General features: G+C 47.1%; 1 protein-coding gene across 9 annotated transcripts in view; it reads right to left on the bottom strand.

The window, feature by feature from the left end:
• The window catches only part of DLGAP2 (DLG associated protein 2), a 736,824-nt gene that overhangs the window by 119,969 nt on the left and 591,726 nt on the right, over nucleotides 1-25,129 (bottom strand). The gene's annotated exons all lie outside the window — the stretch shown is intronic.

Raw genomic sequence — 25,129 nt, 5'->3', positions numbered from 1 at the left:
CCAGTAGGCGTCCTGACACCTCAGGGCAGTTTTCTGTATGTTTCAGTGCAGAGTTTTTGAAAAAAACAGAACGTTAAGAATGCCGGTACTCCGCCTATGACCAGGACCACTGGCCACCGCACTGTCACGTGGATTTAGGTGGTTCTGTGGCGAATGCCCGTCGCCCTTGTGGGACGATAAGCTTCATCAGAATGGGAGGGCCAGGTGACACGGCCCCTCCCCTTCCCAGACCCGGCCTCTTCTCCCCGAGGCCTCGCCCAGCCTGTAAAGACTCGGACAAACACTAACAAAGTTTCTCTCAGCTCAAGGCCGCATCCCTGGGAGACCCCAGCCCGAGAAAACAAGGTGCTGCAGCCACACCTGAAGACGGGCCCTGTGTCCCAGCCTCTGGCCTGTCCCCTTTGGCCGCAGTTACACTGACCGAAATCCGTCCTTACACCTGCCGGGTGTCAGCCGTGTTCACCTCTGAGGCTGGGCAGACGGCACCGGGCGCTCGGCGTAGGCTGTGGGATTCCTGTGTCATGTGGGTTCTGCTGTTTCCTGACATGTGCTTATGTGATGCTCCCTCAGGCCCTCTTTGGATGGATGAGGATGGAGAGAGAGGGACTGAGGGCCAGTCAGACACGGCCCCCAGAGGCGGGAGGGACGCCGTTGGGACGGGCTGACGGAGGTGGCGCTGGGGTCCGGACCGTGGCTCAGTTGCGGCCTGACTCTCCTCCCTTGCGGAGGGGCTGGGAGACAGAGAAGGATGGTGGGGGACTGCGGGGGACGCTCTGAGGCTACAGCTGTGAGCAGGACCGACGGACGGTGGTCTGGCTACTACGATGTGTGAGGAAGAAAACCGCCTCGTGGGGGAAACACAGGAAGGAATGCCCGTTCCCCCTTTCTAACTCCTGGGTCCCCCCAGTTCATATGTAGGAGTCCCACCCCCGTGCCTCCCGACGTGGCTGTATTTGGGGGGGGGACACTAGAGAAGCACTTCAGTGAGGCCACTAGGATGGGCCCTGATCCAGTGTGACGGGTGTCCTTACAAGAAGAGACGAGGACCCGGGCACGCACAGAGGGGTGACCACGTGGGGACGCGGGGAGGGGGCGGTGGTCCACACCCAGGACGGAGGCCTTGGGGACCAGCCCTGCGACGCTCCCTCTCGGATTCCAGCCTGCAGGGCTGGGGGGAGTAAACGCAAGCCCCCCGTCCGCGGTGCTGAGCTACGGTGGGGCAGTTAGCCCCCAGATGCGGCGCCTTACACTCAGAAGCACAGTTGGAGTGGCCAGTTCCATTTCCCCTGGGCCGCGGCAGCGTGGAGTGACGCGCGCCTGCCTGCCCCCAGGGCCCTGTAAAGAGGCCGCCAACAAGACCACCATGGGTCGCTGGCAGAGGCTGGGCTCCAGATGCAGTCCCGTCCCTCAGGGGCTCCCCAGGACAGCCGACTCGGCCCTCCGCGGGGAGGACCCCCGCTCCTCAGAGCGCAGACAGCACCTGCTGCGCCAGTGAACCTTTCCAAAGACGACAGGTAGTTTACTGGAGCCCCAGAGCCCGACCTCCTTTCTTCCAAACCCTGAACACGAAGAAACCGCTGAAACCGCCGGGTCCTTGGGAGGCCAACGCCTGTGCTCACGCGCCCGCTGGTTTTTCCAACGACGTAGCGACTTCCGTGGGCCCTGATCTACGACACGATTCCTCCTGAGCCACGAGAGGAGTTCAGCTCACTGACTGAATTTGTTAAACCGAGTTGTTTTATCCAGTCGATTCATTCCATAGATTTCTTCTGAATCCCTATTAAGTTCACAAAGTGCTGAGAGAGGCCGGGATGGGCGCGCCCTCGGGGGCTTGTCTTACATCCGTGAGAGCAGGTGCGCTCGAGCGCTTGGATGCCAGGTGTCACTCCTGCTGAAACCGACAAAAATAAAGCACGGAGGCCCCAGAGTACTCAGGGACTGTGGAGTCCTGCCCTTTAGGATCTGGATGCCTCAGCCGTGGTCTGAGCAAAGTATGGGATCTGCCTTGGGACTGGGGAGAGCTGGGCTTGCACCCAGACGTCCTTCCCAGTTTCTGAAGGATGGCTCCACAGCCCCATCGCAGATCTGTAGTGGGATTCCCAGGACGGCCCAGAGACCCCAGGGCCGCCCGTGTGGGGTAGGGCAGCAAGTCCCCACATCTGCGTGGAGTCTTAAACTGCAGGCCAGCGATGCTGTTTTCAACTGGGCCACGGCCACTGGCCCAACGTACAGCTCTCCCCCTGGAGGCTCCACGGGAGCAGTGGATTCTCCTCTGAACGTTTTACTGAAGGGTCATGTCTTAATGTCATGGTGTCCCCTGAGAGCCCAGAGTGGGGGGACTGGTGTCCCTCCCCCAACTTATTTTATTTGAGGAAATTCTCGGGATGGACGATGAGGTCGCCCTTCAAGGTTGTCCTGCTGGTGTCTGGCAGAGCCGGGACACCAGTGATGATCGTTCCTTGGACAACGGTCTTTCCAGCACCCCTGCCCATCTTTATTCTCCACAGTTACTGTGAAAGACAGATGAGAAAATGTAAAGCTGTATCCTTCTCGGTCTGCAGAGCTAGTCCTTGGTTTTTATTCCAAAATTCACACAAGACTACAGAAAGGATAAATGGCTGTTGTTTGCTAGTTAACGTGATGTATTTGTTTGGGAAACATTTAATGTCATATAACTTGAAAGCTTTTGAATTACTATTCAAAATAGGTAATCTCCATTTCCTCATTCTGCTTGCTCATTTTTCTTCTCTCTGACAAAATAGGAGCTTCTGCATTGAGCTCCCACGTCTGGCCGGCTGCCTCACATGAGTTACCTTAGTCCTTCCAACAGCCATGCTCGGAAGGCGTCCGTACCCCCTGTACTGATGAGGAAACCAAGGCATCACAGGCACCAAACCTGAGCCCAAGATCTGCGGCGGGGCGTTGCCGTGTGGTCATGGCACCTGGTGTGAGCTGCGTACGTGTTTACTGGCTGAACCAAAGGAAAGTCCCCAAGACAACTGCCTTGATGTCTGACCTCTCCTGACCTGTCCCCAGGCCCACCGACGGAATCCACGGCCGGCCTTCTCTGTGTCCACCCGACCCAAGTCGCTCCGGGCAGACCTGGAGCTGCTGAGGGAACACAGTTTGGTGGGGAAAAGAAACCTCTGTGTTACAGGGGACACCGCACTAGCAAAATTCTTTACAATAGGAGGAGTCGAGAAGGGACATGGTGAGCAAAGTTTGGGATCTGCCTTGTCCCATGACCATCGGCTCCATTAAAACGTGCTCTACATTCACCGCATTTGGCAGCTTCCACCCGAGCCATCGCTGTGAAATCTAGAGCATAATGATGGCTCCAGCCGTCCTGTGACTCCCTCTGCAGCCAGCCTGCTTTCCCACCCCCGCCTCTGCCCACCTGCGTGGGGACCCTCCCTCACGGCACTCCTCTGCCCCCCGAGGGGCCCCCCTGCCTACCCCCTCCATACTGCATCCCTACAGCTTTCTCTTCCAAAAGCACAGCCCCGACACTGCCCCTCCTCGTTAAACAAACAAACAACCCCAAGACCTCTGAATTGCTCAGTATAAAATCCAAACTCTCCAGACAGGCAAGGTCCTTTGTAGTCTGTTCTCAAAAGCACCCTCCACTTTATTTCTCAGTTTCTCCTTCACATGCTGGTTGCCCACGACCTCCTTCAGTTCAGCCTAACATCAGCTCTTCTGTGGGCAGGGCCACTGGCGGCTGAAGTTGCTGGCGGGGTTCGCACCCCTCCTTCTGCGTGCAGTGTCCTTCCTTGCTTGTCCCCCAGCCTCACCGCCACCACTTTTGTACGGCTGAGCCCTTCCCCTGTGTTAGTTTCCTCTGGATGCTGGGACAAGTGACCACGGTCAGGAGCTTAAACAGCACTCGTTAGGCTTTTGGTCTCTGGTCTGGCAGGTACGGAGCTTGAAGTCGCCACCCCCATCCTCACAACGAGTAACAAACTGAACAAACTGAAAGTCAGCGACTCTTCTTAGACACAGCAGAGAACCAAGGTCACTGATGCAAAAGTTGAAGATGCAGACAGGTGGATACAGAGAATCACAACTTACCGGAACAGAATCCAGGGCTGGGGCAGAGGAAACTGAGCTGTAATGGAGGACTTGCTGGAGGCTCTGTGGGGACAAGTCTGCAAGGGGAAAATTCTAGGGGACCCAGTCTTGGGGGACCCACGCTTTGTGAGATTTACCTCCAGGAGCCTGCCTGGTTCTCCCAGTGAAGATCTGAGAAAAATCCCCTCACTTCCAACAGAGGGAGGGAAAGGAGCCACACTGAAATACGCCAGAGCATGCTGTTCTCCTTAACAAGTTCTTCCTTCTGCAGAAACTCTTCTACCAGAGCTAACTTACTGGGGTTGGTTAGAGCCCAGCTGAGCTGGCGGAAGCCTCCCTAGCCTTCCTGTCTCACCTAAGTGGAGAAAAAATCCAAAACAACAAAACACGAAGTTTTAGCCTCTGACACCTACAGCTACAGCGTCAGTGAGCACAGCCCAACTACTAGAGAGAAAAACATGGCGCCTCACACCAAAGACCTTTCACCAAGTACATCACCTGTAGCTTTTAACCAAAGGTTATAAGGCAAACTAAAGACAACACAGTTTGAAGAGATGCAGAGCACTAGAACCAGAGACAAATATGGCCAGAATGTTGGAATTATGACACCAGGGTTTAAAACAGTTATGATTAATACACTAAGGGTTCCCATGGCAAAAGTGGATGTAATGCAAAACCAAATGAGTAATGGAAGCAAACAGATGGAAACTCTAAGAAAGAATCAAAGGAAATGCTAGAAATCAAAAACACTTTGACAGAAGTGAAGGAAGCCTTCAGACTGAACACTGATGCAACAGACTGAACACTGATGCAAAAGGAAGAATCAGTGAGCTTGAAGAAATGTCAATAGAAACTTCCAATACTGAAATGCTAAGACAAAATGATTTAATTAAGAGGCAGGACAGAATATCCAAGAACTGTGGGACGATTAAAAAGGTGTAACACATTCATAGTGGGAATACCAGAAGGAGAGAGAGAAAAAGGAACAGAAGAATATTTGAAGCAACACTGACTGAGAATTTCCCCAAATTAATGACAGACACCAAACCACAGATCCAGGAAGCTGAGGGAACACCAAGAAGGATCAATACCAAGAATATACATGTAGGCACATCATATGCAAATATTCAAAATCAGAGACAAAGAGAATATTTGAGAGAAGCCACAGGAAAAAACAGCTTCCCTGCAGAGAAGCTAGGGTAAGAATTACACTGGACTTTTCTTCAGAAACCATGCAAGCCTGAAGAGAGTGGATGAGATATTTAAAATGTTGAAAAAAGAAAAAAGAACCTCACTAATTTGTAGTTCTATATTCAGCAAAATATCTTGCAAAATAAAGGAGAAATAAAGACATTCTCAGACAAACAAAAATTGAGGGAATCTGTTGCCAGTAGATCTGTCTTAAAGGAAATGTTAAAAGAAATCCTTTAGGAAGAAGAAAAATTATATAGGTGAGAAACTCAGTCTATACAACAAGGGAAATTCATTAGAGAAGGCATAAATGAAGGTAAAGGAAATTCTCCTTTTTTTCTTAACTTATCTAACAGGCAATACTTTGTTCAAAATAATAACAGTGACCAGTGATTACAGCTCATGGACAAGTAAAAGAAAAGACAGCAATGTTATAAGGGATAAGACAGAAGGATTCAGATGCTCTGTTATAAGGTATTTTCACTACCTATGAAGCAGTATAGTGTTATCTGAAAGAGAACTTGCATTAGCTGTAAATGTATGTTGCAAACCCTTAAAAAAGTAGGAAAAGAAGTATAGTTCATGTGCTAGGGAAAGAGAGAAAACATAACCCTATAAAATGTTCAATTAAAACCAGACAAGGCAGAAAAAGAGTGGAAGACAAAAAACAAAACAGAACAAAACAAAAAAACAAGGATAAGGGCAAAACCAGTAACAAATATAGTAGATATTAATCCAACTATATCAATAATCATGTTAAAAATCAATGGTCTAGGGACTTCCCTGGTGATGCAGTGGTGAAGAATCCTCCTGCCAATGCAGGGGACACAGGTTCGAGCCCTGGTCCGGGAAGATCCCACATGCCGTGGAGCAACTAAGCCCATGCACCACAGCTACTGAGCCTGCGCTCTAGAGCCCGTGAGCCACAACTACTCAGCCCGCATGCCACAACTACTGAAGCCTGTGCACCTAGAGCCCGTGCTCTGCAACAAGAGAAGCCACCGCAATGAGAAGCCCGTGCACCACAATGAAGAGTAGCCCCACTCGCCGCAACTAGAGAAAGCCTGTGTACAGCAATGAAGACCCAACGCAGCCAAAAATAAATAAAATAAAATAAAATAAATTTCTGAACTTCATATCATCTTTATTCATTTATTTATTTATTTTAAAAACATCTTTATTGGAGTATAATTGCTTTATAATGGTGTGTTAGTTTCTGCTGTATAACAAAGTGAATCAGCTATACATATACATATATCCCCATATCTCCTTCCTCTTGCATCTCCCTCTCACCCTCCCTATCCCACCGCTCTAGGTGGTCACAAAGCACTGAGCTGATCTCCCTGTGCTGTGTGGCTGCTTCCCACTAGCTATCTATTTTACATTTGGTAGTGTATATATGTCCATGCCACTCTCTCACTTCATCCCAGCTTACCCTTCCCCCTCCCCATGTCCTCAAGTCCATTCTCTACTTCTGCGTCTTCATTCCTGTCCTGCCCCTAGGTTTGTCAGAACCATTTTTTTAAAATAAATAAATTTATATATAAAAAAATCAATGGTCTAAATACACCCTTCTAAGAAAGATAGAGACTGTCAGAGTGGATAAAACTGAAACCCAAGTGTACACTGTCTACAAGAAAATCACTTTAAATATAATGACACAGAAAGATGAAAAGTAAAGGGATGGAGAAAGCTATGCCATGCTCACACTCATCAAAACAAAGCCGGGATGGCCATATTAATGTCAGACAAGGGAGACTTCAGAGCAAGGAAAACTGTCAGGTGTAATGAGGGGCTTGACATAATGATAAAGTGGTCAATTCTCCAAAAAGACATTATAGTCCTTAGTGTATGAGTGTCTAAGAACAGAGCTTTCCAAATACACGAGGCAAAAACTGATGGAACTGCAAGAAGAAATAGATAAATCCACAATTATAGCTGATTTCAATACCCCTCTATCAGAATGGGCAGACCCAGCAGGAGAAAATGAGTCAGGATGTAGCTGAACTGAGCAGCACCATCCGTCAAGGGGATCTGACATCTGTAGATGACTTTGTTCAGCAACAGCAGACACACCTTCTTCTCAAGGTCACACAGAATATTCACCAAGACAGACCACTGAGCCATAAAACTCACCTTAAAGATTTTTTAAAAATAGAAATCATACAAAACATAATCTCAGACAACAATGGAATTAAACTGGAGATCAATAAGAGAAAGTTACCTGGAAACTCCCCAGATTTGGAGAACAACACATTAAACCCCACATAGGTCAAAAAATAAGTCTCAAAAGACATTTAAAAATATTTCAAACTAAATGAAAATACAACTTATCAAAACTTGTGGGATGCAGCAAAAGCAATGCTCAGAGGAAAATTTATGATACTGAAGCGATATATTAGAAAAGATGTAAGACCTGAAATCAATAATCTAAGCTTCCACCTTAGGAAACTAGAAAAGAAAGAGCAAATTAAATCTAACATAAGCTGAAGAAAATAATAAAAATTAGAAATAATAAAAATTAGAGTAATAAGAATAAATTAAAATGAAAACAGGACATCAGAAAAGAAAATCGATGAAACCAAAAGCTGATTCTTTGAAAGATGAATAGAATTGATTAGCCTCTAGCCTATTTAAGAAAGAGAGAAGGAATACACAAATTGCTAACATCAGAAATGAAAGTGGGGCCATCACTAATGATCTCACAGACATTAAAAGGACAGAAAAGGAATATTATGAACAACTCTAAGCCCACATATTTGATAACCTAGATAAAATGGACCAATTCTTTGAAAGATATACCTCCCAAAATTCACACAAAGAGAAACAGATAATCTGAATAGACCTATATGTGTTATAGGAAATTGAATCAATAATTAATAACATTCTAAAACAGAAAGCACCAACCTCAGATGGGTTGACTGGTAAATTCTACCAAACATTTAAGGGAGAAATTATCAATATATCAATTCTCTACAGTCTCATCCAAAAAAAACAGAATCAGATGGTATATTTCCTTACTCATTCTATTAGGCCAGCATCATCTTAATACCAAAATCAGACAAAGATATGACAGTAAAGGGAATCTATAGACCAATATCTCTCATGAACACAGATCAACAGACTATTAGCAAATCAAATCCAACAGTGTGTAAAAAGATTTATATACATCATGACCAAGCAGGATTGATTCCCTCTTGGAATGCAAAGTTGATTCAAAATTTTAAGATCAATTATGTAAACCACACATCAACACGCTAAAGAAGAAAAATCTATTCAACATAGTAATGGAAGCCCTAGCCCAGCAATCAGACAAGAAAAAGAAATAAAAGGTATCCAAATCAGAAGGGAAGAGGTAAAATTGTCATTATATGCAGATGACTTGATACTCTATATAGAAAACCCTAAAGACTCCACACAAAAACTATTAGAACTGGGACTTCCCTGGTGGCACAGTGGTTAAGAATCCGCCTACCAATGCAGGACACATGGGTTTGAGCCCTGGTCTGGGAAGATCCCAAATGCCGTGGAGCAACTAAGCCCGTGCGCCACAACTACTGAGCCTGCGCTCTAGAGCCTGTGAGCCACAACTATGGAAGCCCGCATGCCTAGAGCCTGTGCTCTGCAACAAGAGAAGCCACCGCAATGAGGAGCCCATGCAATGCAATGAAGAGTAGCCCCTGCTCGCCACAACTAGAGAAAACCTGCGTGCAGCAACGAACACCCAACACAGCCAAATAAATAAAAAAAATAAAAGTTAAAAAAACCCCAAACTATTAGAACTAATAAATGAATTTAGCAAGGTAGCAGCATATAAGATTCACATACAGAAATCTGTTGCATTTCTTTACACTAACAATGAAATAATCAGAAAGAGAAAGTGAAAAAAAAAATCCCATTAAAAAATACGTAGGAGGGGCTTCCCTGGTGGCGCAGTGGTTGAGAGTCTGCCTGCTAGTGCTGGGCACACGGGTTCGAGCCCTGGTCTGGGAGGATCCCACGTGCCGCGGAGCGACTGGGCCCGTGAGCCACAGCTACTGAGCCTGCGCGTCTGGAGCCTGTGCTCCGCAACAAGAGAGGCCGTGACAGTGAGAGGCCCGCGCACTGCGATGAGGAGTGGCCCCCTCACGCCGCAAGTCGAGGGAGCCCTTGCGCGGAAATGGAGACCCAATGCAGCCAAAAATAAATAAATAAATTAATTAATTAATTAAAAGAAAAAAAAATTTAAAAAAAATACCTAGGAATAAACCTAACCAAGGAGGTGAAACATCTATATGCTGAGAACAATAAAACATTGATAAAGGAAATTGAGGATGATTCAAAGAAATGGAAAGATATCCCATGCTGTTGGATTGGAAGAATTATATTGTTAAAATGGCCATATTACCCAAAGCACTCTACAGATTTAATGAGATCTCTATCAAATTACCCATGACATTTTTCACAGAACTAGAACAAATAATCCTAAATTTTACATGGAATCACAGAAGACCCAGAATTGCCAAAGCAATCCTGAGGAAAAAAGAACAAAGCAGGAGGCATAACCCTCCCAGACTTCAGACAATACTACAAAACTAGAGCAATCCAAACAGTGTGATATTGGCACAAGAACAGACAAATAGATCAACGGAACAGAATAGAGAGCCCAGAAATAAACCCACACACCTACAGTCAATCTTCTACAAAGGAAGCGAGAATGTACAATGGAGAAAAGACAGTCTCTTCAGTAAGGGGTGTTGGGAAAGCTGGACAGCCACATGTAAATCAATGCCGTTAGGACACACCCTCATACCATATACGAAGATAAAAAAGTGGCTTAAAGAATTAACTATAAGACATGATACCAAAAAACTCCTAGAAGAGAACATAGGTAAAACATTCGGTGACATAAATCGTACCAATATTTTCTTAGATCAGTCTCCCAAGGCAAAAGAAATAAAAGCAAAAAATAAACAAATGGGACCTAATCAATTTATAGCTTTTGCACAGCAAAGGAAACCATAAACAAAATGAAAAGACAACCTACACAATGGGAGAAAACATTTGCAAATGATGCGACTGACAAGGGATTAATCTCCAAAATATACAAACAGCTCATACAACTCAATATCAAAAACCAAATAACCCAATCAAAAAGTGGGCAGAAGACCTAAATAGGTATTTCTCCAAAGAAGATATACAGATGGCCAACAGGCACATGAAAAGATGCTCAACGTTGCAAATTATTAGAGAAATGCAAATCAAACCTACAATGAAGTATCATCTCACACCCGTCAGAATGGCCATCATTAAGAAGTCTGCAAATAATAGTTGCTGGAGAGGGTGTGGAGAAAAAGAAACCCTCCTGCACTGTTGGTGGGAATGTAAGTTAGTGCAGCCAATATGGAGAACAGTATGGAGGTTCCTTAAAAAACTAAAAATAGAGTTACCACATGATCCAGCAATCCCACTCCAGGGCATATGTCCAGACAAAACTATAATTCAAAAATATACATGCACCCCAGCGTTCATAGCAGCATTATTTACAATAGCCAAGACATGGATCAACCTAGATGTCCACCGACAGATAAATGGATAAAGAAGCTGTGGCACATATATACAATGGAATACTACTCAGCCATAAAAAGAATGAAATAATGCCATTTATAGCAACATGGATGAACTTGGAGATTATCATACTAAGTGAAGTAAGCCAGACAGAGAAAGACAAATATCATATGATATTACTTATATATGAAATCTAAAAAAAAAGTGACACAAATGAACTAATTTACAAAACAGAAACAGACCATAGACATAGAAAAAAGTTTATGGTTACCAAAGGGGAAAGGGGTCAGGGAGGGATAAATTAGGAGTATGGGATTAACAGATACACACTACTATATATAAAATAAATAAGCAACGAGGATTTACTGTATAGCACAGGGGACTATATTCAATATCTTTTAATAACCTATAATGGAAAAGAATCTGAAAAATAATACATTATCTACCTGTCTATCGATCTATCTATCTACCTATCTATCTGAATCACTTTGCTGTATACTCGAAACTAACACAATATTGTAAATCAACTATACTTCAGTAACAAATCAATTATATAACCCACACACCAACAGGCTAAAGAAGAAAAAAAATCACATGATCATATCGATAGATGGAAACAAACATTTGACAAAATCCAACACCCATTTACGATAAAAACTCTCAGTGAACTAGGAATAGAAGGGAACTTTTTCAACTTGATAAAGAACACTGACCAAAAACCTACAGTTAATACCATACTTGATGGTGAGGAACTAGACATTTTCCAGCTAAGATCAGGAACAAGGTAAGGATGACCGCTCTTACCACCTACTCAACATCACACTGGAAGTCGCAGCTAATGTAACGAGACAGAAAAAGGAAATAAGAAGTATACAGATTGGGAAGGAAGAAATAAAACCACTGTTGTTTGCAAATGACATGATTTTCCATGTAGAAAATCTCAAAGAATCAATTAAAAAATTCCTAGAAATAATAAGTGACTATAGCAAGGTTGCAGGATACAAGATTAATATTCATAAGTTAACTGCTTTCGTATATACCAGCAATGAACAATAGGATTTTGAAATTAAAAACACAAAACCATTTATATTGGCAACAAAAAATGAAATAATGCAGCATAAATCTAATAAAATATATACAAGATCTATATGAGGAAAACTACAAAATGCTGATGAAAGAAATCAAACAAGATCTAAATAAATGAAGAGCTATTCCATGTATATGGAAAGACTCAAAATTGCTATGATATCAATTCTTCACTACTTGGTCTATAGACTCAGTGCAATCCCAATCAAAATCCCATCAGGTTATTTTGTGCATAATGACACACCACCAATTATAAAGTTTATAAGGAGAGGCAGAAAAGTCAGAGGACTGGCTGCCTGATTTCAAGACTCACTACCAAGCTACAGTTATCAAGATGGCGTAGTGTTGGTGAAAGAACAGACAAATAGATCAATGGAACAGAACAGAGAGCCCAGAAATAGACCCACACAATATAGTCATTGATCTCTGACAAAGGAGAACAGGAAATTCAATGGAGAAAGAATAGGTTTTTTTTTTTTACACAAATGGTGCTGGGGGACTTCCCTGGTGGTCCAGTGGTTAAGACTCCATGCTTCCAATGCAGGGGGTGCGGGATCGATCCCTGGTCAGGGAACCAAGATCCTGCATGCCACATGGCGCAGCCAAAAACCGCCCCCAAAACAAGAAAACAAATGGTGCTGGAATAACTAGATATTCACATGCAAAAAGAAAAAAAGAATCTGGATACAGACCTTACACCTTTCACAAACATTAACTCAAAATAAATCGTAGACTTGAATGTTCAATGCAAAACTATAAAACTCCTAGAAGATAAGAGAACATAGGAGATAATCTAGGTGACCTTGGGTTAGACAATGAGTTTTTACCAGAAACATGATCCATGAACGAAACAGCTGATAGGGTAGACTTACGTACAGTTAGAGACTTATTCATAATTCCCCAAACTTGGAAGTATCCAAGATGTCCTTCAGTAGGTTGATGGATAAACAAACCACGGGCCATCCAGACAATGGAATATTACTCAGTGATAAAAAGAAATGAGCTATCAAGCCATGAAAAGACATGCAGGAAACTTAAATGCATATTCTTAAGTGAAAGAAGTCAGTAGGAAAAAGATACACCCTGTATGATTACTATTATATGACATTTTGGAAAAGGCAAAACTACGGAGACAGTATCAAGATCAGGGGTTGTTAGGGTTTTAGGGTTGGGAGGAGGGACGACCGGGTGGAGCACAGAGGGTTTTCAGGGCAGTGAAACTACTCTGTATGACACTGTAATTGTGGATACACGACATTGTACATTTCACAAACCTACAAAATGTACAACACCAAGGGTGAGCCCTAATGTAAACCATGGACTGTAGTTAATAATTATAGTTAATAATCTGTAATAATAATAATGGAACCATATTGGCTCATCAACTATAACAAATGTAGCACATTAATGCAAGATTTGATAAGAGGGGAACCTGGGGGGGTTGATATATGGGAACTCTGTATTTTCTGCTCAACTCTTCTGTACACCTAGAACTGCTCAAAATAATAAAGTCTATTAATTGAAAAGGAACAAAACAGAACCTCCCAAGCGACAACACATGTTTATCTCAGATTGCGGGGCTCAGAAATCTGAACTAGATTCCAGTGGGCGAAAGTCCAGACAACAGCAGGGCTGGGTCCTCCCGGGGTGGGGGCGGGGGGCAGGGGCTCCTCGGGGAACCGGCTTCTCGCCTTCTCCAGCTCTAAGGCCCACCCACCCCCCCCCCGCGTGGGCTGGGCCTCCTCTGTCTTCACAGCCGCGGTAAGTCCTTCTCACTCGGCTCTCTTCTCCTGTCCCCTGAGGATGCCGGCGGCTGCACTGGGTACAGCGGGTCCTGCACCGTGCGTGGCCTGGGGCCCAGGATGGCGCTGGCCATGCAGAAGCCCCCTTCCTTCCATCAGACCCAGCCTGAGCAGCTGGAGATGCCCCAGGGTGACTCATCGCCCCTCCGCAGAACTAAACCACGACTTAGAACACGCATGTCACAGGCAGGGCGAGGTGGAGATGGGTCAGAACCCTGGGGTCTGGATCTCAAGTCCAGCTCAGCCCCTCCCCAGCTCTGCCTGAGTGACCTCCACCATGCCTGGCCAGGAAAGCAGTGGGAAGACCACGGGCCCTGGTGCAAGAATTCATTTTACGAAGTATTTAGGGATCAGCCAGCACTGTGAAGCCTATATGCACAGACATATACTTACGCGTGTGTGTGCGTGTGTGTATGTACATATGATTAAAACAGATAATTAATACAGTTGATTTTGTCAGTGGCCGAAGCAGGTGACTAGAATAGAAATATCTCACACTGGCCTAGCTTGATTCTCAGAACCCTGTAGAATTTACATATTACTATCACAGTGTTTGGACACTAAGAAAGGTAAAGCTCAAAGATTCAATAACTTACTTAAATCCACAGTAAATAGCAAAAGGAGAAATAAAAATTTTTATCTGACTCCACACCCTCCAGAAACACTAAAGCTGCCAGGAGACCTGGGCCCAAACCATCTTGAGGTCATTTCCTAGCTGATCAGTGGTTTGACAAGTAACTTGATTCTGAGACTCAATCTCTTTATTGGAAAACTGGATCCTCACAATAGCTTTGCCGTGAGCTCCAATGTTATGTAATTGTCAGCTAGCTCTATTCCACATACCTTACTTCCACACCACCCAGACATGTAGTATGTATTGGCTTTTTCCCTTTATAATGTGCATTTCAAAGTCCATTTTTAACTTTGACTTGGTCTGCCACAGCCAGAGATTAGACAGTTTGAAGACAAAGCAAACAAAACCCCACAAGAGCTAATAGGCTCTGTCCCGGTGAACGCGGATGGAGCAGACAGATCTCATTACGACCGGAATGCAATTTGGAAGCAGCAGCCAATCCAGCTGGGGCAGGGTAGCAACAAACTCGATTTTGTGCCTGAGCCCCGTGGACAAGTCACCCAACCCGGGAAGGGAACGCGCAGTATTCTGGACGGATCTGTGGGCGGCTCCCAATCAGCCCCATCTGACACACACCAGACTCTAATGGAGCAGGGCCATCAGTTTTAATCACTCCTAAATGTTTCTACTGATGTCATTTCAACAAAACAGTCTGCAGATCTGCGTTGAGTGGAATTCAGTTAGGGAGTCGCTGTGAACCAGGCGTTCCTTCTGGCAATTTCCCAGTTGCGAGGCCCACGCCCCCGGACGCTTACTTGGTGCAAAGCCCCCTAATTCCCCACCCATATTCCATTAATTCCCCGGGGCCGTATTACAACGTGAGGCCTTGTTTTTGAAAAAGAAACACGGATTTGTGGCTCCTGATGCAATGAGTACGTGGGTACTGACTTCTCGGGTTTTCATGGAACCAGCAATCCAAGCGTGACAGCAAAGAGAGGCTTGCAAAGGCCACCTCCCGTCCCGACGAGGACAGTCGTGTCCAGAGACGGTGCATCCTTTCTTCTAGCAGGCGCGGCTGCCTCGGGGTGGAGGGTCCCCCACCAGGACGTTTACGCAGAGAAGCGCTCCTTGGTACTTTGCTAAGAGGAGCGACTCTTCCCCTTTCCTGGAGGTGGCCCAGGCAGTGCTGTCAGTCATGTACACGGTGGGGAGAAACGCAGTGGGGACGGGTGTGGAAGTGGGGAGGTAAGGGGGCATGTGCACCGGGGGTAGGGGATGGGGTGTGGGCCCCTCTGCTGTGGCCTCAGCGCTCACCCTGCGGGTCCTGTCTTCCTCCCATCGCTTCAGGTCTGACTGCTCCAAATAGGCCCCGGACCCCGCAGCTGTCCGGCTTCTCCCTGGTCAGGAGGCGGGGGCTTTGGGGGCTGATATGGTCCTGAGGGTGGAGGCCTCACAAATGGGATCAGAGCCCTGATAAAAGGGACCCCCGAGAGCCCCCAGCCCTGCCCCCATGTGAGGACACAGCATGAAGACGCCGTCTGTGAACCAGGGGAGGCCTCAGCAGACACCAAATCTGCGAGCGCCTTGACCTTGGACGTCCAGCCCCCAGAACTGGGAGAAGTGAATGTCAGTCGTCTAAGGGGCCCGGCCGATGGTGTCTTGCTGTGGAAGCCCAGAGGACCGAGACTGCCGCCCCCCTTCCTCCACGTGGCTGCCAGAATCCACCCCCAGGACCCAAGCACGGTTCTTCCAGAGACAAAACCAGACGCAACTTTCACGGCTCCGGCACCTTCCGTGCACAGGAAGCCTATCCAAGCAGCTGGTTGGTCCAACCTCAAGTGGCCGCCTTGGCCGCCACCCGCTCAGCCCGGCCTCACCCGCGTGGCACTGGGATGGGGTGAGTGCAGAGGGCTGGTGCTCGGGCCCCGCGGGTGGCGTGGGCGTGCTGGCCCGTGGAAACGCTTTCTGGTGGTGCCAGCCCTTACCCTTGCCCTAATGAAGCCAGAAATCTGGATGATGAAGGAAAAGCTCCCCTTCCGTTTGCTGTTTGTTTGCGCACTTGGTTTAAAGAACAGCACGTGGGCCACACAAAATACGTGCAAGGGGCCCTCCGGGGGCTCACAGGGGCCGCTGTCACTTCCAGACACGCGTCTTCCCTGTGCTCAGGGTGAAACACACGCCACCGACCCTTCCAGCACGTGCCCTTCAGCGCCCACATAACGTGCACGCCCCTCCAGGGCCCTGGGGCTTCCTTCACAGCGCCTCCCGCAATCGCGGCTGCTCCTCACGCTGGGCACGGCGCCTTCCCCACACCTGCAGCTGCTCCCCCTGGCCCCGGCACGTGCGTGTGCGCGAATGTGATCCTGCGTCTGTGTGCATGTGTGCGCAGTCTGCATGTAATGCATATGTGTGCATGTATGTGCACGTGGTCGCGTGTGCATGTATATGTGTGTGCATATACATGCGTATGTATGCATGCATGTATGTGTATGTGTCTCTGCACATGTGTGTGTATATGTGCGCGCACATGTGCATGTACATGTGTATGTGTGTGCACGTGTGTGCGCACATGAGTGTGTGTGCGCGCACTGCCCGCCATGCTGTGTCTCTCTCTGGGGAAGGGACAGAGACCTGGTCTCTCCCTTCTCCTCCCTGGTGGCCACCCGTGCAAGTGTCTCATGCTGGGACCTTCTGCGTATGAAACGGAAGGACGACACCTGAGCCGGGCAGACTTTCACGCCCAACGTGGGTTCAGCCACCATCCATACACACGATAATCCTCTACGGCTTCTGCCCTAGGTGTCCAGCTGGATCCCCTCATCCCACCCCGACGTGTCACCGTCCCCACGTGATCCAGACTCTGTGTCATCCGTGCGTGGTCCTCGCCCCTGTCCCTCTCGGGCCCTCACCCAGCTCTTCTCCATCACCTGATTCCCAGGCTGCAGCGGCAATGCCCACATCCGGGGTGCTGCACCTTCTCCCACCCCCGTATCATGCGACGGGAGCCACACCAGCCACGGGGTGGCAGCGGGGATGGGGGGAAGGACAAATAAACCAGTCCTACAAGTGAAGTGCTTTAAGCAGAGCCTGGAACTCCAGACTGGCCCGTTCAGTGTAGACCCAGGTGCCACCCAGGTTCCCCAGACCCACACGTCTACCATTTACTCAGACATGAGTGCTCTTGTCGTGAATCCCTGTTGCATCCTCCTACCCAGCATAAATTGTTTTCACTCTTCTCTGATACAGTTGCAACCACACTAAATTTTATAACATTTCATTTCATTGAGTTTTAAAAATGGAGTTTCAAATGCACTTGCAGATTCTGTGCGATGAGTAATAGAAAGCAGAAAACAGGGCTTCCCTGGTGGCACCGTGGTTAAGAATCCGCCTGCCAATGCAAGGGACACAGGTTCGAGCCCTGGTCCTGGAAGATCCCACATGCCACGGAGCAACTAAGCCCGTGCGCCAGAACTACTGAGCCTGCACTCTAGAGCCCGTGAGCCACAACTACTGAGCCCGCATGCCACAACTACTGAAGCCCGTGAACCTAGAGCCCGTGCTCCGCAACAAGAGAAGCCACCGCAATGAGAAGCCTGCGCACGGCAACAAGGAGTAGCCCCCACTCGCCGCAACTAGAGAAAGCCCAAGCGCAGCAACGAAGACCCAACGCAGCCAAATATAAATAAGTAAATTCATATATATATAAAAAGCAGAAAACATGTACATGAAATTTAAAAATCCCTGGGCTGCTCGGAATTAACCTCACTTTGTAGGGTGTACGTGACCTTCTGGGAAGACTGGTGTAAGCAAAAAAATGAGGGTTGAATTTAAAATCGGGCAGGGAGAGGACATCTTGTAGTGGACAGAGAATCTTATTTCTGACTAATTACGGACACTTTCGTCCCCTCTGATTCCACTTCCTCCCCGCTCACTGTCTAATTCGGCACCAGCCCCACGTCTCCCGCTGCCCGCTCAGCAATGCCCACAGGATGCCTGCGTAGCCCTTCTCTGCAGGGAGATACCCAAACGTGCTTGGTTAAAGCAAATCTAACACCCTGCACGGCCTAAAAGAACCAAAGAATTTGAGAGAATATGTAGAGTTATTTGCATCTTTTGGTTCAACATCTAAACAGCATTTTGTATGCAGCGGGGTTTCAATAAACACTTGACTGGGGTGCTGGCTGGCTGGACCTCTGAGCTCTGCAGAGTTAGACGCTGTGCTGTTTATCACGATGCGAGCATGGGAGGGTACTGGGAGACGGGGGCCCTGACCTCTCGGCATGGGTTCTGTAACTTCCCCTGGTTCTATAATTATTTACTAAAGAGTGTGCCTTCTAGTTTTGAGGACTGGAGTGTAGCTAGGAGATTTTGCTGAGGAAGGCGGTAGCTCCCAGGCCTTGCTGCAGATGAGGCTGGGAAGTCTTGCCACCATTTTTGGGTTCAGGAACTCTGTCTCGTCTGTCTCCAGCCTGTATCTGTCTCTTGGAGGTGGGTGTACACTGGGTTATGAGAGGCTGGTGTGTACACAGATAGCTGGTGTTGGTGACAGCTAATGTCCCTGTGACAATACAATGCCTTTCTTCCTCCCTCCCTCCTCCTATTGCTGTTGGGCTGGAGGATACAGGGATTGCATCTTTGTGATAACTCTGCACAGGCTGGGGCCTGGGGCCACGTGGCTTCAGGCCCCGCACAGGTGCACTGAGGATGCTGTAGGGTTCGACTCACTGGGCTAGGTGCCCAGCAGGAGCAGGGAACACCGCAGGGGTCCTCGGAGACACCCAAGTCCCCTTCCCGCTCCTCTCCCATTTGTTCCCTTCATTGCCATCTCACTCTCGATGCCAACCATAAAAATGGAATATTGGAAACATTTCTCAAAAGCCCAGGGCATCTGCTACCTTTCATTTTTCACAAACTACAGAGTTCCTCTAGAAGCCCAACACTGGGTCAGATAATTCTGCTCTTTTCCCTGCCAGCTGACCGTTCATTTCCTATATCCTGGATGCCAGACTTCACAGGCACTAACACCCAAAAAGACCAGCACGCCGCCCCGTTTCTACCTAATTCTGCATCCACTAGACAAGACAAGCACATCTCCGGATGGCTGCCTCACGTTTGAACGCACGTGTGCTCATGAGTCTCCTGCGGTTGAAGCGGCAAACGCTTACACGCACACAAATCTTCAGAATCAAAGAGCAGTCTTGGAATCCGTGTTTTCAGCTTTTGCGACCTGCATACAAATTTAGTAGCCATGGACATCGTGTTCTAGACTAACACTGAGGAAACCAGACGTCCGTCCGGGAGCTGGCGCCCATCTTCCCGTGTACGATCTCTGCCTACGCATCCCTCACTCTTTCACGCTTGGATTAGTGAAGGCGGGCGGGTGACAGCAGAGTGGTCATGACGATCACAAGGGTGACAGTAAAGATGATGAAAGCTAACGTGCATCAAATGCTAATAAAGCTTGCTAAGGTCTTACACTTTTGGGTTTAATCATCCTAATAATCCCAGGAGGTAGGAAGTCCCCTTATGGCTTCCCCTTTATTTGTAATAAACAAGGAATCAAAGGCACAGTGAAATTAGGTGGATGCGAGGTTCCCAGGTGCAGGATTAGGTGGATGCGAGGGCTTCGGGGCTGCCTCGGTGCTTCTGTCCAAGCCACACGGTGGGATCCCTCTCATCTCCCGCCCGGTTCTACGGGGCGCAACTCTGCCGGCAGCTTCCTGCCCACGCCCATCGTGCCCCACACGAGATGCCTTGTACATTGGTACCTAGTCCACACACACACACACACACACCCCTGATGTTTCCTTCAGCGATACTTGCCCTACTATGTGTGATGTGCTTTGATATTTTCTACTCTATACCTTCCATACTTTCCTGTTCTTTTTTTTATTTAAAAAATTGCTGGTAGCGACCCAGTAACTTGAACTCATGACCCACTGAATGGGTTGCAGCCCACGGTTTTACAATCAGTGTCATGTAAATATAAACATGAGAGATAGGAAACGGAATGAAAATTACATGCTGACTCAGCAAACGGCCCATTCACCAGACAGTCTCTTCTCTGATGAGGTGGCTCATCCGTCACCCTCCTCCCTCCCTGACGGGATCTGCCTTCACCCAAGACCATGTCACCCAGCGCAAAGGCCATCGCTTACTTGTCGTAGAAGCTGACGTCTTGAGGTGCTATCGCAGCAGAAGTGTCATTTCAGGAGGAATGGCTTTGAAAGGTGAAATGAAGACTTCCCGTGTTACTCAAATTTGCATGGGTGTGCGTGTGTATACAAAGACAAATGCACGTGTGGAAATACTTGCTTCCTCTAAGATAGACGGATTTCTGCAGGAATGGACCACAGAGCGGGTGTGTTGCATACGCAAGAGCATCTGGGCAGAATCAGGAGGTGGGGCTGAGGAGACACCCCCTGAGTCTGGCTGGGTCTGCAGCAGCAAGAAGCACGTGGCAGCTGGGGTCTCCTCATCCTCGGCCACTAGACAAGCCCAGCGTCCTCACCGGGTCCCTGGCACCTTTTCTGATCTCACATCACTGCACCCTTGTGACATCTACACACTGTCCTCTAGACCCAAGTCCAACCTCCACTGAGTTATCAAGCTCCGAGCCCAATATGATTCTATTTTGCCATAATCCCATATTGAAATGCTGATTTTATCAACAGGTACATAAAAAGATGCTCGAGACAATTAATCACCGGGAAAATGCAAATTAAAACCACAATGAGATATGATCCGACACCTGTCAGAATGGCCGTCATCAAAAAGACTAGAAATAAGTGTTGGTGAGAACGTGGAGAAAAGGGAACCCTTGTGCACTGCTGGTGGGAATGTAAATTGGTGCAGCCGCTATGGAAAACAGTATGGAGGTTCCTGAAAAAACTAAAAATAGAGTTACCATATGATCCAGCAATTCTACTCCTGGGTATTTATCCAAAGGAAATGAAAACACTAATTTGAAAAGACACATGCACCCCAATGTTCACTGCGGCACTATTTACAATAGCCAGGACATGGAAGCAACATAAGTGTCCATCGGCAGAAGAATGGATAAAGAAGATGTAGTATATATATATATATATATATATATATATATATATACATACACAATGGAATATTACTCAGCCATAAAAAAGAATGAAATCTTGCCATCTGTGACAACATGAATGGACCTAAAGGATATTGTGCTAAGTAAAAATAAGTCAGACAGAGAAAGACTGTTACTAAATGATCTCACATATGTGGAATCTAAAAAATAAAACAAATGAGCAAAAAACAAATGAACAAATATAACAAAACAGAAACAGAGTTATAGATACAGAGAACAAACAGGTGGTTGTCGGAGGGGAGGGGAGAGGGGAGGAGAGAAATAGGTGCGGGAGATTAAAAGGGACAGGCTGCCAGTTACAAGATAAATGAGTCATGGGTGTGACACCTACAGTGTGGTGAACACGGTCAATAATAATGTCGTATCTTTGCATGGTGAGAGAGGGGGTCAAAAGGTACAAACTTCCAGCTGCAAGATGACGAAGAACTAGCGATATGATGCTCAACATGCTAAACGGAAGCAACACTGCTGTGTGTTATACAGGAATGTTGCTAATGTAAATCCTAAAAGTTCTCATCACAAGGAAAAATCCTTTTTCTATTTCTTCTCTTTTGTATCCATATGGGGTGACGCGTGTTCACTAAACTTACCGGGGTCATCACTTCACGACGTATGTCGGTCACATCATTATGCTGTACACCTCAACTTATAGAGTGGTGTGTGTTAATTATATCTCAATAAAACTGGAAGGAAATAAACTTGATGTACAATTTGCAAAAGAAAAGGCTTATTTTACTCAGAATGAATTCATCTAGCTACGTTTTGATTAGTATTGATACTTTGTGGTTTAAAAAAAAATGATTTCAAAGCCAAAATGTAATCTTGGGAGTTAAGTCTCTCTTTGTATTCTGCATTATTTTTTACTGAAATCCCCCAATTTTCGTGCTGTTCAGGGGAGGGTCTGGAAGCACAGTTCTCTGTCCAAGGGCACGTGTGGCCGTGTTTGCCTGGGGTTTGGGGGACGCTCAGAGCGACCTCCTGGATGAAAAGCAGCCTCCAGGTTTGCAGGACTGGGGCTGAGAAACCCCGGTCCGGAGCTGACTGAATGGGATACAGCTGGTGGACTTCACCGTGAGAGTCCCTCTCCCACCCTCTCCTGAGCGTCTCCTCCCTCTGAGGCCCGTCTGTCCCCTCCCTGTGGGCCTGGTGATTCCGCTGGTTGGACCACTGATGCATCCCCGGTAGCCCTGGGTCGGGCTCACAGCCCCGCACGTTCCATACGAGCCTGTTTCTCTCCATCTGCAGAAGCCAGAGGGTGGGACAGCGTCTGACTCCTGATCATCAAGTATTTACACAACGGGCACCTTGTCTGGTCCCACCGCTCCAGACCCGCGGTCACCCTGTGACCTTTCAGAAGCCCTGGCGGGAGGGGCCTTGGTACAGCCCCTCCATCATCCCGCACCTTCCAGAAGGAGCCCTGCCCAAGCCAGCACCTGGGTCCATCACTAGAGCACGGTTTTTCAGAACGCATCCTTAAGGTCCCGAGTTCACACGCTGCCCTGACGGACGCGCTGAATAGAGTTCAGGGGCGACCCCACGCCCATGCGGCCCTCCCTGCCCGCCCCCAGCCCCCTGGAAAGGTGCGGGTCCTGACACGTGGCCCCCTCGGTGCTCAGGTGTTTGGCAGCAGGAACGGCCTTACAGCTCCTCTGTGTCTGGAAACCTGCTCGCCCCTGGGACCCCAACCAAAGCCGCCCTGCTCACCAGCCTCTCTGGGTCCCTAGTCTGCAGCAATTTGATTTTGGTCGCAGTATACAGAGTGCTGACAGTGCTTCTCTAACTGCACTGAATTCCTTTTCTCTTATACGCACAGTGGTGACGCACTTGGTTTTTTCTAACTCCTCAGAGCGTGGAGGCCGCTGGGTCAGGGAGCTAGCTGGTCATCCACGTGGGCGCATCCTTCAGGGCAGAAAACACTCAGTAATTGTTGTTTGAGTGAAATCTGCTATAGACTGAACGTCTGTGTTCCCCCAAAATTCATGTGTTGACTCCCAACCGCCAAAGTAATGGTGTCGGGGGGGCCTTTGGGAGGTGAGAGGTCATGAGGATGGGTCCCCCAGGATGGGATTAGTGTCCTTCTAACAGAGACCCCACAGGGCCCCCAGCCCTTCCTCCACGTGAGGACACAGAGAGAAGACGCCGCCTGTGAGCCAGGAAGAGGGTCCTCAGCAGATGCCGAATCTGCCGGCACCCTGATCTCGGACCTCCAGCCTCCAGAACTGGGAGAAGTAAATGTCTGCTGTTTGTAAGCCCCCAGTCTGTGGCATTTTTTTTTCTTTCACAGTAGCCCAAATGTAGTAAGACAAAGCCACACACGCACTGATGGAGGCGTGAATGCATCAAATAAAGATTTACTGTGTGAGGAAGGGAACCAACACGGGAGAAGGTACCGTAATTCATTCGGCAGCAGCCAGGCTTGGAAACTGTGCAAGTTAAACACTGATATTTAGCATAAAAGCTAGGCAGTGCACTCCAGAAATCTAGATGAAAAATCCCAATCTCCTAAGTTCTATAGACACGTGTTAGTAGCTTTAAAACTGATTTTGATTTGTTTGTACAAAGTTTTAACGTTAAATTGTCAAATAAAATACATCTTTTGGGCGGTCCCCTTGATTAGCTGGCACGTGACCTTCCCTCCTCTGCAGCACGCGACAGGGACTCGACGTCACACGCTGGGAGGAGCGTTCCCCGAGGGGTGTCAGGATCCCCAAGGGGCAGGTGGGTAGGAGGGGGCTGCACGTCCTGAGGTGTCTCTGCTGTGGAGGAGGGACCTGGGTGGGGGGGAGGATGGAGGGATGCAGTAAATAGATACATTGTTACTGTCCAGACAGAACCTTGGCAAGGCACCGTGTCCACTATATCTAGAAACTTCTAGAAATTTCCCTGAAGGAAATAAGTGTGGACGCCCCTCAAGTTACAGAGTTACACATCTATATGTACGTGTAGGGGTGTTAATAAAAGGACACAAAAATAAATGTCTAAAAGGGGAGTTCTTTTAAAATGAGTTACATATTATAATTACTTTGAGACATTCATGCAGTTAGATGGTGTGCAGACGTCAAACAATGCCATCTAACATCCTTTACATAAAAATATTTTCACAACATGTGCCTGTCCTGAAGAAGGCTTTAAGTATTGGCAGGTATTATTTTATATTCAGGTATTTTTAAAATTACATAGTGTGTCCGTTTTCTCCGTGCTGTGTCTCATATAATATCTGCCTAATATTCTTTAATTGATCATTTCATTTTGTCTGCCTTTTTTCATTTCAGTTTGCAATTGACTTGCCAGTGCAAAATCTGGTTCAACAGAACAGTCCTCATAAATGCTTATAAATTACCAACTCTTTACAACTGACTTAAATTTAACATTCGTGGGAATTAAGAAAACCCATTATTAGTGATCACATCTCCTATAAATGAGCCAATGTCACAAAAATTACTGGTAGGGCAATTTAATTTCAGTGTGTCTGAGGGTCTTCCCTCAAAATGTTCCTCCTGGAAAAAGTGGGTTTTCTCTTCCATTGTAGTCATTTTGAATGTGCTGCATTAATCCACTTTTATCACTGACTTTAATTTCATAGAAACCTTCTTTATCTTCCTCTGTTCCACGGCCATTTTCCTCATCATAAAATTACTTTTCATACATTACATCCCATGAGCTTCAGAGAATGTCTGTGCCCTAAAATGGAATGGTTAATGGCAAGGGCATGGGGTGTGATACTCACTTCTAAAAAGATGA

The sequence above is a fragment of the Balaenoptera physalus genome, assembly GCF_965194825.1.
Source record: "Balaenoptera physalus genome assembly, chromosome: 21".
Lineage (NCBI taxonomy): Eukaryota > Metazoa > Chordata > Mammalia > Artiodactyla > Balaenopteridae > Balaenoptera > Balaenoptera physalus.
The sequence above is the reverse complement of the archived record's forward strand: the minus strand, read 5'-3'. Positions and strand labels throughout refer to the sequence as shown.